Genomic DNA, 19,709 nt, shown 5'->3' with positions numbered 1-19,709 from the left:
ATGTATCAGAGAGAAGACAGAGCATGGGAGAGAGCTCTGACCCAGACGAATGCAGTCTCTCCATTATTTAGCATTTACAGACACCTTGCAGCTCATTTCTGACTCAATATTTAATATAATAGTATGAGCGGGAGGGCATTTTATAATATCCACAGCTTGTTTATATTTTGGACAAACAAAAATAGAAAGTGCATAGAAATTTAGAAAAGTCAAAAATAGGGTTACATGTGTACAAATGGGGATTACATGTGAACAGGTAAACTGATGTAGACTGTGACTTTGATATGATGTCAGCCAAAATATTACATTAAGGGTTTCAGACCTCCACACACACACACACACACACGCGCACACGCACACACACACACTCCCACACGCACACACACACACACACACACGCACACACACACACACACACACACACACACGCACACACACACACACACACACGCACACACACGCACACACACACACACACACACACACACACCCACACACACACACACACACACACACACACACACACACACACACACACACATGTGCGCACCCCTACATTAAATTTCACTGTGTATGACATAGTTACATAGTTAAATATCAATATGTAACTATGTGACTGTCATTTATTGTAAAAACTTTGCATGTATCAAACATAACTTAAGAGAAATTTGACTGTATAATTTGCCTGAGAAATAGTTTGTATGATAACCTCAGCAGTTTCACCAGGTTTTTGCTAATTTCTGCTTCTGCTAGGTGTGGCTTTGTGGAGAAGGCATGGAGGAGGGGTGCTCTGTGGGGCAGAGGGTGGTGTGGAGGCCGAAACTCCAAGGAGGAGCTTTGAGTAAATAGGTGGTGCTTCATATAAGCAAACTTATAGACATTCTCGAATGGCTGCCAGGGAACATTCAAGGATTCCTCAAACATGTTTGAAAGAATCAAAGCAACACTCCAGATGCGTTATTGATAAGGTAATAACATTAGTGCATGATATGCATTAAAAAAAAACACTGCCCTTTAGGTACAAACTGCTCTAAACTCTAATGATTCTAACATTCTTGAGCAGCCCAAATAAATACACACATTTTGGGAATTAGCAGTTTTTTTCACCCACTTTTGTGAACTGTTGTTCTCAGTTTTAGTGTCCCTACCATTTGTGTAATGACTGCACAAAAATCCATTTTGACAAGACACAACTCTGTGCAGTGTTAAACAAGCAATGCCATTCACCTTATGATTTAGTTGTTCTTATTCCCAGTTCCAAACCCTTCAGCCTCTTATGTCCTCCCATATCAACAAGCCTGAACACAGCTGAAGTAAGAAATCTTTCTGTTGGCCTGCATTGCTGTTAGATGGGTTTAGAAAAGGAGGGACAAATCGAAACCAGAAGTGGTTAAACCAGAAAAGTTTCTGTGCCTTCAGCAAAAACTAAAAGGACGCAGGAAACGCACATCATGACAGTCTGGAGCAATCAATGCAACTGTCAAAAGAACTTTGGAAATAGACCAGAAACACAGTGTAATTCTGTACACTTACACACGCATGCACACACACACACGCACCCCCCCACACACACACATATATATATATATATATATATATATATATATATATATATATATATATATATATATATATATATATATATATATATATATATATATATATGAAGGCTGTCCTGGAATAGTGTTCCTAAAGCAGGGCATTTTATATGAAGTGCAATGCATATACAAAATAGTTTTATTACAAATGATGAAATTCTACAAATTAAATAATTTTATATTTTTAGTCTGCGGTTTAATTGCATCAACCAAGCACGGGTGCTTGGTTGATGAAAATATATCATAAAAATGATATATTTTAACCTGGCAGAAACGTCCTTCCATGCGTCATAAGATGCTGACAATTGAAAAGAAGCAGGTGATAAAAGCTTCTTGTATGGAAATATCTGCCGTCTGCTTGTCAGGACTCACCTCTGTCCATGTGGGAGCACAGACACAGAATGATTTGGGAAGAATTGTGACAAAGAGTGTTATGTTTTCTGATGTCAAGCAACATCTAAATAGAAGCTGGATCCAAGTGATGACTCTCCTTGTGTTTATTTTCTTTTTCTGCCACTTGTGCTTTTTTGGTTTTGTAAAATGATGTACTAATTACTCACATAAGATTTTTTTCTCTCAGAATTTCACTTTTCTCAACTTTTCCTGTCGAGTTATTTTGTAAGAGACCACAACAGTAAAACAGTCCTAGAATTATCGAGTTATATCACTTTGTGGAAAAAGCTCCTAAGGCAGTGTCATTTTTCAACTTGTATAAAATACCTTTGTTGGAGATATTATATAAATTACACATACAACATTTGACATACTCTGCTTTTATGGTTCCAAGCGTTTCCCCTTTCCAACAGAAGACATGTGGCTTTTGTATTGTGTGTGTTTATGTGAATCTTCTGTTTCTGTCAGAAGATTTTCCCCAAGCAGAAATGTACTACTTCAAAAATTAATAATGCTAGTGATCGAGGATGAAAACACAAAGCAACAAAGGGTCAAGAAAAAGACTTAAAAATTAACTCACCCCATGGCATCTCATGGTGACTCTGGATTGCGTTTGGGTGTGTGTGTTTTTGGTGGGATTTTAGGAGTCCTTCTATACTTGGCCATGCTAAACTAGGCCTAATTTTTTCTCATAGTCTTTTTTTTCTTTTTGCATTTGCATTTTTTAAGTGTGAATGAAGTAAATCTTAAACAAGTTATTTAGAATACTTTTATTATTTATTTAGCAAAAAAATTATTACCATGAGAGCACATTATATTTTGGTGAAAACCTGAGTCATCACAACCTCATGACCAGGTAAGAAAAACCTTTTCTTACCTGGTCAGAAAAGGTTTTTCTTTTCTTACCTTGACCAGGTAAGAAAAGAAAAACCTTTTCTTACCTGGTCAACTTTAGGCTCTAATAATTCTTGGAATCATGTTTGTGGTCTGACTGTTGGTTCACTGCATAATCTATTGGCAGTAACTGTGGCAAAACCTGTGCTGTGCTCTCTTCTGTCACTTTGTGTGGCGCCTTTTCTAATTCCAAGATCCAATTTTTTTTCGGAACCCTGGAGGAAAAAGCGTTTTCAACAAAGAGGCTCGCCCATGTTTCCAGAATAAATGTTTGCAACAAGTCTTTACTAGATCTGTTTCCATCATCTGACATTTTCCTCTATGTGACTGCAGTGAGAACTTTCCAGATTTTCCTTTTGCACGTCATCATCATGCATGTAAGGGAATTCCAATTTGCTGGAAAAGTTTTTTTTTTTTTCATGTTAGAATTGCATGTCTTAAAATTGCTTAGCTACTTTTGAAACAAACGATGATGGATTTTTGACGTATTTAGATTTTTGGTGGATTTATAGTTCTTAAATATATGTGTCTGTTGATATCAGAGCACCGAAACATAACCAGTCCTAACTCAAAAAGAGACACAGGCACAGACTGGAACCAAGTGGCCACTGATTACACCTTAACCTTGATGTCTTTTTACGTCATCATCTCAATTTTTCTTCTTCCATTTCACATAATTAAAGACACTCAAATGAAATGGACCCTCAGGAAAAGTGGCTTTGAGCAAAGATGAGCTCCTGTAGGAGGTTGGATGAGAGGCAGAGAGCCTGGGAATGGGGTATTGGCTCTTCAAGGATCACCCCTCCTTTTTACCTACCTCCCTCCTGCCCCCTCCCACCGAGACCCACTGAAGTCAGGCAGAGTGGCTCTGGCCACAACGCAGATCAATATCATCTCCGTTATTAATATCAAAAGCACATTACTTTGTTTTGCGTCTGGCACTAAGCCAAATGTAGCTCGAAGGCCTTGTCCTGACCGACTGCCATTTCCTTCCTTCCTTTCCTCCCCGCCCTCTCTGGCCATTTACCGGGACCATAATTTACTTTGGTGAGTTTTTAGGGTATTGTTTTGTCAGGGCCAATCAGGGCTGAGTAACAAATGATCCCAGTGGAGTGGCGGTGGCTCAGACACAGCTACCCTCCCTTTTACCTTCTCAGTGAGTGACACATGTGGCTGGATTCAGTTTTGAAAGTTTCATATTTATTGCATATGCCCTTGACTCCTAGAAAAAACGGGGAAGAAGAAATAAAAAGACAATGTGCCTGCAAGGACAAACAGGTGTCAGGGTTAAACTGGACTGGTTATGCCGCCTGCTTTCTCTTAGCGCCTCTCCCTCCAGGGCGAGGTAACAAACAACCATCTCCGTGGCCAGAATTAGATATGACAGTATTTCTAATTGGCCCGTTGAATTAAAAGGGCCATAGTGGTGCTTGCCGTAAGAAACAAAAATATTGACCACTTAAAGGAAGAGAGGGGGAATTGATTTTCAAGACGACAGCAGGCGTTTACCTCATACAGGAGAGCTGACTCTCTCTGGAGAGAAAAGGATCTGCACAGCCAGAGACACAAGTTTGTTTCATGGTTTACATGATTCATGTCTTTAATTTTAAGCTTAAAAATACTGGGTATTAGGACATAATAAAATTTTAGCAATTTAATATTACACTGGCATTTTTGTAACGTTTAATAAGATGTTTAATCCAGATGGAACTCAGTGTATTTTGCTTTTTTCGAGATGAATATAACACGTCCATTTTGCGATGATGCTGTAGCATGGTAATATATTTGAAATATGAAATTACAGTCCATCATTGAGCTAATTTGTTTTATGTTACACTTCTAAAACAGGAGCACCATATTGGCCAGAAGTGTAAATACAGTTTCCCCTTCATTTTGCATTAAATTGTGCTTCCACCTGAAAGTTGAATAACATCAAGATTAAGTCTCATTTTCTTATTTTCACGTGAATAGTTGTCGACAGTTATCGTCTTTAATTTTAGTAATGCTGATGTTGGAATATTAAATAACGTTTGCTGAACAGTGACATCGCCTCTCAGCTGTTTGCAGTTTGCTTCTCACTCCATATTGATGTCGCACACCAGGGGTTTGCTTTGGGCACCATTGTGCCAGGTGCTAATTTATACTCTTTGTGGGCACCCAACACCAGGCATTTCAAAAATCGCAGCATGGGCAAACACCCAGGTGCACTTTCTGTTTCTCAAACCAAAGTGCAAACGAGAATCAATGGAATTAAAGCGAGAAGTGAGCTCTGTTGTAAAGGAGAAATGAGCCACCTTGGCCGGGGTGAGATGGCTGGAGGCTATATCATAGTGTAGATGATGTAGAGGCGTCTTGGCGAACACAACAACACACACAGTAAGTAATTTTTCTCTGCTTCTGTTCCAGCAGAACAATGCTGTACAGACGGGTCCGCTGGGGATCCGAGAATACTTTGAGGCCATAAAGACTGCTACAAGGCAGAGTTTGTGTTGGTCTCTTTGTTGGGAGACACTCGACAGTGCTGATAATGATGTGAGCTGAGATATAACAATTGCATCTGACAATTCATACACGCAGTGTTTTTAAAGTCAATGTTTTTTCTTCATAAACACACAACTAGAATAAGCTTTTTTTTTTTTTTTTAAGGAATGCAGCCTATATCAAGCAATGCCTGGTGCAGACAGAGGTGAGAACAGCAGGTGGAGCAGACAGCAGGTGGTGGCTGCCACGCCATGTTGTTCTGTTTGACATGAGAGCAATGTGTCAATCAATGGCTTCCTCCTTGTTTCTCCTGTGGGGCCTTGTGCTATTGATTTCATACTGTGTTACAGTGCTAGGGGGTGTTCACAACAATGCGGAAGATTCACACCACTGAAAAAAATTGTCTTCCAAACATGTACCCTCTTTGCCACCCAATATATAATTTTCTAGTATACGCCTGATCATTTTGCAAAGTTAGTAAAAGAGTTTTATTTAGGATACTATTGAAGCCAAAGTTTTGGACTCTGTCTCACTGTTAATACCCTACAATGCAAACAGTCTCGTACACTTTGAATTTGTTCATGTTTGTCTTGTTTTTCTTTTTTTCTTTTACAATCAAACAGCTTCAGATTTTACATGATAGACGAGGGATCTTCAAACCCAGGCCTCGAGGGCTGGTGACCTGAAACTTTTAGATGTGTCCCTAGTCCAACACACCTGAATCAAACGGCTGGATCACCTCATTAGTAGCAGTTAAGTTTTCCAGAGTCCTGCTAATGACCTCATTGTTTGACTCAGGTGCGTCCTGAGCAGAGACGCATCCAAAATTTACAGGACATTTATATGACACGGTAATATCCTGTAAATGTTACTGCAAATGTTTAATTTCAGTCTCAGCCTACAGAGTAATTTCCTTCACGTTTGCTGAGCACACTGCATGAACGGATGCTCTTCACACTTTTTCTTAAAAAAACAACTTGTTTTATCTTTCTTTTACTTCACACTACTTTGTGTTGACTTATCATACAAAATCCCAGCAAAATATAGTGAAGTTTGTTGCTATAACTTGGCAAAATACTGAAAAGTTTAATGGGTATGAATGTTTTTACAGGGCACTGTGCGCTTTAATTGCTCCCTTATCAGCTCAAGCCTAATTGAATTTATACATGCCCTTTTGAGTTGAGTATGGGTCTTTAAAATAATCTTTAAATACAGATGCACTTTTGAACAGTTCATATTCCCATCATTTCTTATTAGCCCTCTGAGGACAATTCATTAACAGCTCATTAAATCATATCTCCATCATGTCTGAGAGGCCTCTCTCCTGGCAACAAATGAGCGAGGTAATAAATCCCATCATCAAATGATCTCAATCCCTTACTGTTGTGTGTGTTATCAAGAAGAGATTTTGATTGGTAAAAATATTAATGCTCTTTCAGTCTTTACATTTTATATCTTGCTGAAATATGAACAAAAAGATGCAATCAGGATAAAGGTTTATATCTTCCTTACTCAACAGTTCCCACTTGGTCCTTTTTTTTGTTTTTGATTAATATAAGATTTAGCTGTTTTTGCTTACATTGAAATGTGCCACATTGTTCCTGGATTTGAAAGTATTGTTCCTTTTTCTACAAAAAGGCCTTCCCAACAATCACTTGGCACAAAATGCACAGTGTGCATCTGATCTTTCTGTTTGAATCACAAGGACTTATTTTTAATGCATAATTGGAATGGCATGGATTCTATAATCACCGTTCACGCCAGCTTGCCAGAAGAGTTAAAAGAAGCTTACAGGAATTTGGGCAATAAAGCACAGTGAGGTCACCCATATTATTATGCAGTGGCCAGGCTTCATCTCTTTGCCTTTTATCTCTCTCAGTCTCTTTTACTTTCCATCCTTTTTTTTTTCTACCATACTTCTCTTTCTACTTCCACCACCACCAGCACCTCCTTCTACCCTCTCGGTCTCTGTGCACGGTGGGGGGAAGCTGTATGCCGATGCTCAGGTAGAGAAGGGGGAGAAATCAATAGTGAGGCTGTTTGAAGTTTTCTGAAAGACTTCCCAGGGAAGACGCTCTTGTCAGGGTGATAGATAAAGCTCGCGCCTCAGTCAGCTTCGGCAGGAGGCGGCCAGAGCAGAAGAGAGCGCCTCACCTTTTTAAGTGGGGCCCTAATAATAAAACAGCATGAATAAAACATCCTGGCTGAACCATGCGCTGCATTAGTGCTATCGTCCTGTTATAAATGATACCGGTAGCCCCAGCGCCATTTGGGTAAAAGCCCACAGCACCGCTTTAAAAGTGGGCTGTGCAAAGTGAAAGGGAGATAGATTGATATGTGTGTTGTGCACTTATTTATTTATATTTTATAGAGCTCAAGGAAGAATGAGAGGGAATTAGTAAGCTTTAGTGTTCCAAGGTGACTTATTGTTACTTTGCTGCTTCTGGAAAGTTGGGGTGATCGCAACTGTGAAGTAATTATCTTTCCATGCTGTTCTTCCTCCCCAGTGACCTAAAAAGCAATCTAAGAAAGCATGGTTTAAAGGCTTGCTACAATTAGAGAAAAGAAGTGAAAAAATATTTGTTTTTTACCCTTTTTCTTGGCTTCTGTCTATATCTCTGATGTAGTTTCTCAACAATTACATCAGATATCCTTGAGCTCTACCGTCCTGCATTTTTAAGACTCAGAGATGAGAATTTCTTATCATGACTTGTTTATCCTGCAGGTGGTGTCATGTCAAGACAAGAGCTTGAAGGTTGTGCTTTATAAAGCAACAATATGAAATTTGGTGCAAAATAAGGCAAACATTTTAAGAGTCACATCTGTACCGATGTGTTTGTTCAGTGTTAGAAGATGTGATGTGAAAATGGCAAACAAAGATGCACGTTACAAGACAATTTACTTATTTTATCCGGGGGGTGAGAACAATTTCTACAAGTTTCATCTGAACCGTAAAAATAGCAAATTACCTGTACTTGCATTGCTCCTTATCATGTCCGAGATCTGCAAAGAGCTGCAAAAACCGCAATCAGTCTCATTCACCCATTTAGACCCACATTCACGCAGTTGAATGAAGCTCATGAGATGTGTTCTGCTTGTCAGGACAATAAACTCTGTTGTATAACCAGCTTCTTTGCCAGATATGGTAAGTAAGAAATCTTAAAAAGTTGGGACAAAACAGAAAAGTTGACAATGCTTTTTACATGAAAGCCCTCAAGAAATACAGTTTGAGAGAACTGCCTTACATAAAAATATATACGCAGAACTAATATAGACATCAACCTTTATCAAAGTTTTTAATAGCTTTTTTTTTAGTCTTCCATATTTTTTATAGATTTAGTTTAAGAAATGTGGACAAATTATGACTTTCTGTAAAGCTGCTTTTAACAAAGATCAGATTTAGAATTGGTTCTTTGCTGAACTGTATATGTAAACTCAAGGCCTTTTAGAGAATGTTAGACATTGCGATCATTGATTATACTTAAATGAACTGGGTATGTATGGAACCTGCTTGACTTGACTTTTCCAGCCTTATCTAAAAGAGCTGAGATTTTAGTGGATTAAAAAAGATTTGAATCAGTCTTCTGAAAACAATCGCATAATAATGTGGAAGTGAATAAGTGGAGTCGGGACAGACAAGGTAAACTTTAAAAGGACTTCTGAAAGCCTGAATAACTACTTTAAAAGACCACATACCAAAAAAAAAAAAACATTGAAAGCTAACTCAATAATTTTGCAATGATACACAGCATATCACAAAGACATTGCTAACATAGAGGCTAACATAGAAAGCTATGTTAGCCTCTTAAGTGAAACTTATTTCTCTACAAAACTGCAGAAACAAAATGGGAGCTCTGTAGAAATCCATCATTCACCAGCAGCACACTGCAAATAATAAGGTATCAGAGCCAGAAGGCTACTGGTGCATCAGAAGGACATAAATCTCCCAGTGCTACTGCCCTGACCTTGTTTATTCAGCCCTGACCAGTTTTTACTTTGGGCTTGTGGTGGAAGGATGGGCCACCGCCACAGGGCCCTAGTCCACTGAAAGCTACCGAAGCCCAAGGGTACACAAGGTCAAGTGGCCTGTTGCTGGGGTCAACGGCTCTCAATAACTGCCCCCAGCCCAAAGGTTAAACCCTTGACCGCAGCTGCGACTGGACACTTCTTACGTAGGCTTTAGCTGAGGTCAGGCTTTCTCCACCTCCGCTTCCTTCATCCACACAGGTGTCAGAGGCCCCAGACCTGACTAAAGGTCATAGGGTTCCATGCAACAGGGGGGTCCACTTTAATGCGTTGGCTGGGATCATGATGAGCTGCAACTGGAGCTGCAGCAGACACTGTTGGCACAGAGGTAGCAGGTGTTGGAGCTGTAGGTGGTTTTAGTTTATTCATCTGCCTAACAGGAAGTGTTGGAAGTTGAATCCTCACTGGCATTATGCCATGGGACTTGTTTGCATAGCTTAAGCATTTAACACTTTTGTCAAAGATTTAGGTGAATATTGATTTCTGTGGAAAAATTTGACTGTGATTTCTAATAAATTTTTACAATTACTACTTATACTAAACATAAAGAAAGAAAATAAGAGATAATTGATTGCACACTACAAATAAAAATAAAAACTTGAATGAGGAAATGTCACATGTGGATATATGACATAGAAGAGTTTGTACTGCTTTTCCCTAAACAGAAAAAGCGTGTTAAGGGAATAGATGAAGGACAAAGCAGAATTTTTAAAACTCAAAAAAGCAGAACATTTGGAGGGTGTTTGAACATGTTAAGAACGCAAAGAGAGAGAGAGAGGGAGAAAGCACAGCTGGAGTGTTGAGCTTGTTGCATGCTGAGGGGAGGATACGTGCCTAAATCTGACAGCACCCCACAGAGACAATCACAGAACTGGGAGTCTCCTTATTTGTTTAGCAGCCGGCAGATAAATAACAACACTCTGCTCTGAACTAAAACACTCTCTGTCTCCCTATGTCTCTTTGCTTCTCAGATCTCCCTTTCCCTCACTAAGACTGTTTGCTTGCTTTTTCCCTCTCCACCGCCTTGACAGTTATTTGTATTTTTGTTGCTCTTCACGTCTACCTGTCTGCTGCTACTAACACAGCCAGGGGCTAGCTGTTTCTTCCTCCTTTAGAAACTCTAATATATGCATCACTGACATATGTTGTGTAAAAGCCCTTCCTTTTTTATAAAAAAAAAAAAAGAAAAAAATCACCAAAATAACTTAAAATGCAAATGAACCAATGTGTGCTTTCAAAACTGCTGTTTCATTAACAGCTGAAAATTGTTTGCATCCTTTGTTTCTTTCAGCTTTGTTTTTGTGCTTCCATGTTTTCCAACTAATGTGACACATTTAAAAAGAAAACAGAAACTATTGTGGATGAAAACCATGTGATACCCATGAAATGACGCCTGTCTGAACCCAGCAGGTTTGATGTTCACATTATTAAGCATTGATTTATGTTTAAGACTCATTTGTTCTGCTGCACAACAGTGTATTCAAATTTGTCACATTTTAAGCATTTTAAGGGGTCAGTACTTTGTGGAACCATCTTTGCATCAACTACATCTGCATGTTTGTCTCCATCAGCTTTGTTCATCTTGGGAGATAAACAAACAATGGAATATTTTTACTCCTATTACTTTGCAAAGACGTTCAAGCTCAACTTAAATTCTATGGAGGTCATCTATTAAGAAAAATGTTCAAGCATTACCACAGATTCACAAACAGATTTCAGAGTAGATTTTGATCGGGTTGTTCTACAACATGCATGTCCTTTGATCTGAACCATTCTGGTCTTTCATTCTGCCAGGATCACCCTTTATTCAACTCCATTAATTACTCGGAACAGCCTCCCCGTCTATGATGCCACATCATGATTCCACCACTACTGTGTATAGCATTGATTCATAGCAAATGCCAAACTCTTCAGATTTTCTTTTTGTAAAAAATCGAAGTAGAGTTAGTATAAAATTCTTGCTTCTACACATTGAAGCAAAATTCAACGCTTCAATGTGCATTTAATACTTCCAAACCTCTTGGTTTGGAAGTATTAAGGTTTGGATATCTGACCAAGATTCTGCCAGGGGGCATTTCCAAGAACATCCCACTTTAGAGCATGTTTAGAGAAGACCACGGGTGATTTACAGCTATATACCTTTTCCTCTTTAAATGTTTGCTATGCACAATGTTTTTGATTATTCACATAAAATCTCAGTTGAATGTACTGAGGTGCTTTTGTTGTGCTTCAGCAAAATATGAAAGTTAATATGGAAGAATACTTTTGCAAGACACTGTCAATAGTTTATCTGACCACATAGGTCAAACATCCTCTGTCGCAATGCTCCTGTTGCCTTCTTAAAATTCTTTTGGTTTTTACTTGCTATAATCAGATAAAGAGCTATCTTTTGTTTTCGTCTACATATATTTCTCTAAGCCTTACAAAATATTGTTTTGAAAATGAAATCTTGTTCCCTCTCGAAATGATCTGAATATTTTTTTAATTTGTACATGGGTAAATCCCACTGTGGCTAAAATGGGAACAAAGTAAAGATAATTGAATTTAAGGAGCGATAAGACTTACTCGGCATGTTTTAATCCTTGCTTAACAGTATTTTTTCGACACAGTTCCAAATTTACAATTCTTAAGAGGTTAAGTCTAAAATCACAATCATCAAAAATCATGGACAGGACAGAATTTAAAGAATAGATACTAACAATGTCACATGAAGTTGATCTTTTCTAAACACAGAATGTCAAGTATGTGGATGAGATCATCTGCAGTAGCACATTGATCGGCATTAAAACCTTCACTTTGGAGCGACCGGTGTACTCAGAGCGCTGAAATTTATGGACACATTAGAGCCCCCTCCTACAGGCTGCGGGATACATCATGCTGGAAGCTGAAACAATAAAGAATAGGTAGCAAGCTTTTCTATTCCACACAAAAGGGTGAGAGATGTGAGGTCTGGAAGCTTAATTGTTTTTGTTAATTAAAGATGGCTAGGTAATTTATTTCACCCCTGAGGGAGGTTGGTTACACCGTGGAAAGTGCTTTAAATCTTGATCAAGAACACAATTTGACTCTTGATTTTGTGTTATTTAAGCAGAGGTTTTCTACTGATTGGCTTGAACGAAACACGGCTGTATCACAGAATGACACGGGCAATACTGACCGCGCATGAATGAGAACTTGACAGGGGATACCGCTGCCGCTGAAGCTCCAGGTTATGTAATTAAATTTACAGATGAAATATCAAAACGCTGGGCTAGAGTGGAGGCCAACACCCAGAGAGAGCTATGGGGCAGAAAATGCTGAGCTGCACATTTCGCCTGTTTCCTCGCTTCTCGCTGGCTTTAATGTTAGCGGCCCCCGACAACAGATGGAGCTCGGGCTAAAATCACAATGGGTGCAAAAGGGTGGCAAGGGCAAGACCGTGAAAGTCTGTGAAAATTTATGAAGTTATTGATTGACTCGTTCAGCTATCACTAACCTTTGCCAGGTGCATGAGGGTTGAAAGACAATAAAAAAATTGTTTTTCTCCTTCAGAGAGGGTTCTTTTTAGTTTTTTGCCCACTCTGCCAAAATATTAATCTCCTAATTTTTAATTTTTAATCTGGGCAGACCTGGAAAATAAATGCCTGTGTCCAGCAGGCCATGGTAAATAATTAAAATTGAAAATTGATTGTTTGCACCAGAGCCGGGATTTATGGGATAGGGGCTCCAGCGCACCCCCAGGGGACCCACTCCCACGTCTGCACACACCAGCCTCGTTCCCGTGTGCTAAGCATTTTTTCACATTATTCCCCACCTAATATGCTAAGGAGAGTGAGTAAAGGGGGGATGGAAGAGAGGGAGGGAGCAAAGAGGAGCTCTGTAGGTTTTGCTTTGTTAGATGACTTCTATGGGATTTTTCTTTTTTTTATATCACAAAAATCAATGGATTGGAACCTTCCCCCCTTTTTCCACATGACTCTAATATTTATTTCAATGTCCTGTCAATAAATATAACAAGGTTAGTTTTATAACGGTTTACCCAGGGAATTCAATTCAAGGGAAGTTATATTTGTTATGCCCGATTAAAAACAGGCAATCGATGTGGGTGAGACTACCACAAAACCACCAGCTCCCCCCCTCCCCCCGCCTTTTCCATCTTTGCCATTTCCCACTAAGCACTAAACAGGCAAGATGTAATGCACTTCCAAACACAAACACACACCTCCTGTCTGCCTGGTTACAAACGTTCCCAACTTTGGTGGCCCACCGTGTCAGCCTCACCTGACTAATGAACAGCAGCAAAACAAATAGGAAACTCCCAACTAAATTAATGAGAAAGAAAATGCGCCTCAGCTAACATTTGTTTGTTATACAGCTCGTGCTGTATGTGGGGGTTACCAGCAATGATAATTCACTTCATGATGAATATAAGTAGTCACCTGTGGCTCATAGCTTTTACAGGTTTTTTTTTTTTTTTTCCCCACCAGAGCAACAACCCAGATTAAAAGAAGTGGTCTTGAAAACACGCTTTGTTACAAAGTTTATTTTCAATCAGATTAACTAAAGTAACTGAAAAGTTAATATATTTAAGTATTTTAATTCAATTTGGTTGGGACTTTTTTGCCTGTGTTACTACATTAATGCAGCTTATAATGGAAGCAATCATCCTGTGGCTTGGATGAGGTCTTGAGGAAGCCCAGGTTGGACTTAAGCTTATCTGTATCATCTTTCTCATCACATTACCCACCAGTCAAACACTGTAATATCATCATTAAACTAGGCAGTGTTACCTTTGGCAATGTGTGGAAGAAGAGAATGTATCCTGGTATTTAAGAACTCTGTTTTTTTCTTCTTCTTGGAACTCATTCTTGTAATCAATGTACTTTTGTTCAAAAAAGAGCAGTTTGGATAACTAAAGAACTGTAAAGTCATTATTATCCTCAGATTCCAGCACTTATTAAAGCAAACCAGATCTTATCAGTTTCCAAACTTATATAAACTTAAGTGGGCTTTTGATTTGCAAAATTCTAAAGCTTGTTTTGTGGACCACCTTTTACTATTTCAGTTTTTCCTTTCACTTAACTTTCCATTAATATTTTTAGATGAGATTCCGTAGTCTCTGACAGTCCATCTCCTGTTTTTGTATGTCATAATATTCTTGTATTAAAATCTTGTTTTTATTGGTGGCAAGCAATATTACATTTTTTGGGGGGAAAACATAATTTTGTGTTTTCATTAGCCATAAGCCATAATCATTCAAATTAACAGAAATAAATGCTTGAAATGTAACACTTGGTGAATCTATTTGAGCTTCACACTCAAATTGACAATTGAATTATTGAAATTAATCAAATTTACAACTATATTCTAATTCACTGAAATACACCTGTATCTTTTCTAAGAGGCCCTAAATCAGTGTAATTTGCCTGTTCAGCTAGAGGTGCCTTTATTAAACTCTTTGAGTTTAGCCCTGAAATTCTGTTGTCCTTCATTTTGCCACTTTGCTGTGTTGCTCTCTAAGCACTGTGCTGGCAGTATTCAAATTTTTCGTCTCTCCAGTTCCAGGCAGAGAACAGTGAGATAACCTCCTCAGTTCGATCTTAATAATTAAAACACAGTGATATAAAGTGGAGCGCTGCTCTTTTATTTATGAGAGAAGTGCACACAGAGATATGTGATTGTGTTGAAACCAGGCGAGTCCTTGATCCCTGACATAAGGGTTTGTATTTTTACTGAATATTTGAATTTCAATGCCGAGACATGATCATCACCACTCACACAGCCGGCCATGCACGCTCACACGCAATCCCACCCTGTATCCTCATGCACACCATCATTAGGTCCTCAGAGGTACGAGGGGGAAGAGCCGTGATCAAACATTCACAAGTCACCTGTCAAATATCACACCTAGGTGTAAGCACGCAGATAAACTGAATCAAATGGCTATTTGTACAGATCTGAATGGTACCATTTAAATGTTAAGACACTTTTCATGAAACACTTTTTTTAAGTGTAAGGCATTGTCTGAAAAGATGAATTAATAAAAAATTTCAGCAAGGCCAGAAATTCTTGGTTACAATAAATGATTTCCTAAAACCAGCACACCTGGAGTGTGTAGTTAATTCTCAATATAAAACCATTTGTTTAGTGAAAGGATCAAATGTTTATTAGTAGAGTGCCTTATTAAAGAAACAGCATTATGAAAACTAAGTACAGCTTTAGAGAGGTCAGGGTTAAACTGGAGAGGTTTGAAACAGAATTTGTTTTTATACTAATATCCCAAGTTTTGAATATTTCACACAGCATTCTTTAATTTTTTATCCAAAAAATATAAAGAGTATGGCACAGCGGAAGCAATACCAAGACATCAGCGAGCAGAGCATCGATCAGAGAAGCAGCGTGCTGATGGCAAATGGATGGAGTTAAACACAGGGAAGAAAAGAAAACCTGTTGCAGAATACAAAAGGGTCTGGACTGAAGGCTCATCTTCAGGTGGGATGGAAACCTTAAACAGCCAAACCCACTTTAAGCTTAAGATCAGGGGTCTCACAATCTACTGTAACTTTTAGATCGTCTAATGATATGAATAAAATTGTTCTTTATCCTCTCAGCTTGAAGTCAAATCCTGTTAATTATCTAATTGTTCAAGTCCCTAAAATCTCAAGATGGAGTACTCCAATTTAGATTTAAGAAACTGTATGTGTGTGTGCTTGTGTTAGAGTGGCCCAATCAAAGTCTAAAACTAAGTAGTCTGACTGACCTTAAGCTATGTTGCAAAGAATGATTAGTTTGGGGCTGCACAGTGGCACAGTTGGTAGAGCTGTTGCCTTGCAGCAAGAAGGTTCTGGGTTTGATTCCTGGCCCCGGTCTTTTTGCATGGAGTTTGCATGTTCTCCCTGTGCATGGTGGGTTTTCTCCGGGTACTCCGGTTTCCTCCCACAGTCCAGAAACATGACTGTCAGGTTAATTGGCCTCTCCAAATTGCCCCTAGGTGTGAGTGTGTGTGCATGGTTGTTTGTCCTGTGTGTCTCTGTGTTGTCCTGCAACAGACTGGCGACCTGTCCAGAGTGAACCCCGCCTCTCGCCTGGAACGTTAGCTGGACATAAGCACCAGCAACCCTCCCGACCCCACAAAGGGACAAGTAAAGAAAATTAATGGGTGATTACATTTTCTAGATATGCAGAGCTAGAGTCACACTCTAAAACAGTTGTAGATATAGTTACAACAAGAGGTGGTTCAACAATGTATAAACTTAAGGGGGATGAATCTCTTCCACACCACAATCAAAATGCAATCTCATGTTTGCAAAGTGACAAAATGGGGAAAAAGTTAGAGATAGTTTTGTAAAGCTCTGTAGTTGACCAACAAATAAAACCCCTTTTCCTTACCCTTACCACAATATTCCATCAAAAAAGGTGATCTGGGTAAATAGCCTGTTCTGAATACAACTATCCTTTCAGTCTTGGTGTAATCCGCCCCATGCATCACTACCGTGTATGAGTGTGCTGAAAACATAGAAAAGACTAAGAGCTTCCGTCGCTGGTTCCCCCACCATCGTCTCCACCACCACAACAGGGAGCTCTGAGGAAATCAATTACTCCCAGGGCGGGCATGTCGGGCTGCAGGCAAGAGTCCATACATCCAGTATGGGGAATTATTTAGAGGAGAGTGAAGGAAACAGTATAAGGTGGGAGGAGGGAAGCGCGTGGCCTTGCTGCGGTCTTCCATCTAATGCCGCTCAAAATCCACATCCCTCAAGGAGACACTAGCATATCTTCTCACATTACTCCACATATGCACTCCTTCATCCTGCTGGATGAACAACTCATTAGATCCACATTAACTTCTTCTCGGTTACCCCGCTGCTAAGGTGTTTGATCAGAAGCATGGCGGACAAAACAAAGAACGCTTTTACTAACATGAACCAACACGTATGAATTTGGGCTGTATCTGCAATTCAAATACTGTATGATTTAGTGTCCTAGCATGTTGCAGATGTGTGTTTTAATGTGGGAATTATGTGATCATGTGTGAAAATATGGAGAGTGAAAGCAGTCACCTTTGTCAGCACACACCTGCCTGCCCATCATGTGCTCTTGCACGGGCAAACACATGCTGTCTCACCTCAATGAAAAAAAAGATTATCTGGAAAAACAGAAATACACCTAAACACTTAGATATATATCAGTTCCAAACTGTCAAGTAATACCATTTCATGATGAACAATCACTTTCTAAACTAATTGTTTGCTTAAAATACTTTCAAATTTGGTTTTTAGCTGCTCTGCGGAGAGAAAGGCAATAAGCTTTCTCTGGTAAATCAGGCAAGACATTTTACCATGCATTAAATATACGTGTGTGAAAAAAACGTGAGTTTATGTCAGTCATATTTGTAAAAGCTTGCTAAAATCTTATGGGAATTTACTTAAAACACATACATCATAAACATAATAAATGTTAAAGTGACTCGGCTCTGAATTCAGCTTTTTTTTTAAAACCACAACTGAAGAAATGCATTTCTGTTTAAAACTTAAAAAACTTATCATCTCTCTTTTGACTGAGTGAATTGACAAACTGTGAATCCAGTGATGTTTTGCTGACCTTGAAAGTTTCACACCAGCTGAACATTCTCCTGATATATCAGTGATTTTGTGTGTTTATTGTCATATTCAACACATTAGAATATGTAAAAAAGTACATACTTCTCATACTCAATTCACTAAGGGAAACTCATGTAGATCAAGTACAAAATATAGATTTCAACCCTTAATTTCATCAATAAATGGACATCTGAATTCTAAGATAAAAACACATCCGAGCCTTGAAAAAAACATTTTTATTACAGAAACGTTTGACCAATAAAATTCATGTTTAATACAGGTTATTTTGAAATTTCTTTGAATTTGTTGTTCTAGATAGAACCAAAAATGCTACTTCCTTAAAACATAATTAGTCACTCTATTTTTTTAAATTTTATTTAGTCAAGAAAAATTACAAACTAAAACAAAAAAAAAACTTCATGATATTTTTTTCACTTTCCACTCAGAATTAACAACAATAAAATAGAGAACAGTACAAGCCTCAGACAAAATAATTGAATTGCTGCTGCATTGTTTCTTTGTCATATACTTTTATTCTGAAACCATTAGAAAATCTTGATTTTAATCAAAAATCAACTCTGATACGGCCACACTGAAGATAGTTTTTCACATTTGGCAACAAAGTGCATTTTCTTTTCTATATTATTCTCCTAGTCGGATAAAAAAAGAAAGCGGTTCGTACATTAAATTCTACATTCTTGACTTTGACTTCTTGGTTCAGGGGGTTCTTCTCTAATATTCTCCTTGATGCTTCTAAGCTCTTGGCATATACATTGACTCTGAGCAAAGAAGGGAAGCTTTCTCTTCTCATCGCAATGTAGGGGGTGGAGAAGCAGAAGGATGTGGAGGTGGAGAGGATGGGGAGAGGGGAGAATCTGAGGGCTTCGTCGGGGTCTCAGGTCATTAAATATCCATGCTGAGGAGGAGTGAGCGCTCAGCACCTCCAAACTTCCCTCTACAGCACACCACATCTTCCTGCCTTTGAAAACCTCACTGTGCACTTTCTGTTTTTGTGCACAGCCCTTCCCCATTTTGCTTCACCTTTCCGTCTCTTCCTCCCATCTGACTTGTGCTCTGTTTACAACCTTAGAAATTCACATTGACAAGGATTAAAAAAAGAAAGAAAAAAAAAACTTACAAAAAAAGTGCTTAAATATTTGTGGAGACAAAATAAACCCACCAAATATTACACACTTTTTCTCTGGTCTCAGTTTTAGTTCAGCAACTCACTTTTTTCACTTTTAATTGATTCAAAACAATGATTTAGCATTTATTTTTGTGAACATTACTCACTCCTCACACACACACACACCCCTGCACACGCACGCAGTCCTACCTTTGACACTCACACAGAAGTGTCCCAGCCATAGACCTCCCATTTGATTCTATTAATAGCTAATACACACCGTCATTAACATGCATGGAAACCTCCCCCTGCACTATTAATAGGACGTGTCCAAATCACTGCTGTCGCATTAGTGGCTAACCGCTACAGCGCAGGCTCTTTAAGTGTTGCTAACCGAGCGTGCCTGGTTTATTATGCCTTGTGTGAATAATAAAATACCCCGTCTCTCCCTGCTTGTCGTCTCTCCGATCTCCTCTCAGTCTGCAACACCTTCTGTGCTGCTGCAACTCCACATACATGGCTAAACTTGGCAGAGCACTTTGCTTCAGCCCCAGATTTATACTGTATCGATGTGTGTGTGTGTGTGTGCACGTGTGTATACGTGTGTGTCCC

The sequence above is a fragment of the Poecilia reticulata genome, chromosome 16 (genome assembly GCF_904066995.2).
Source record: "Poecilia reticulata chromosome 16, P_reticulata-male-v2, whole genome shotgun sequence".
NCBI classification, from domain to species: domain Eukaryota; kingdom Metazoa; phylum Chordata; class Actinopteri; order Cyprinodontiformes; family Poeciliidae; genus Poecilia; species Poecilia reticulata.
The sequence above is the reverse complement of the archived record's forward strand: the minus strand, read 5'-3'. Positions refer to the sequence as shown.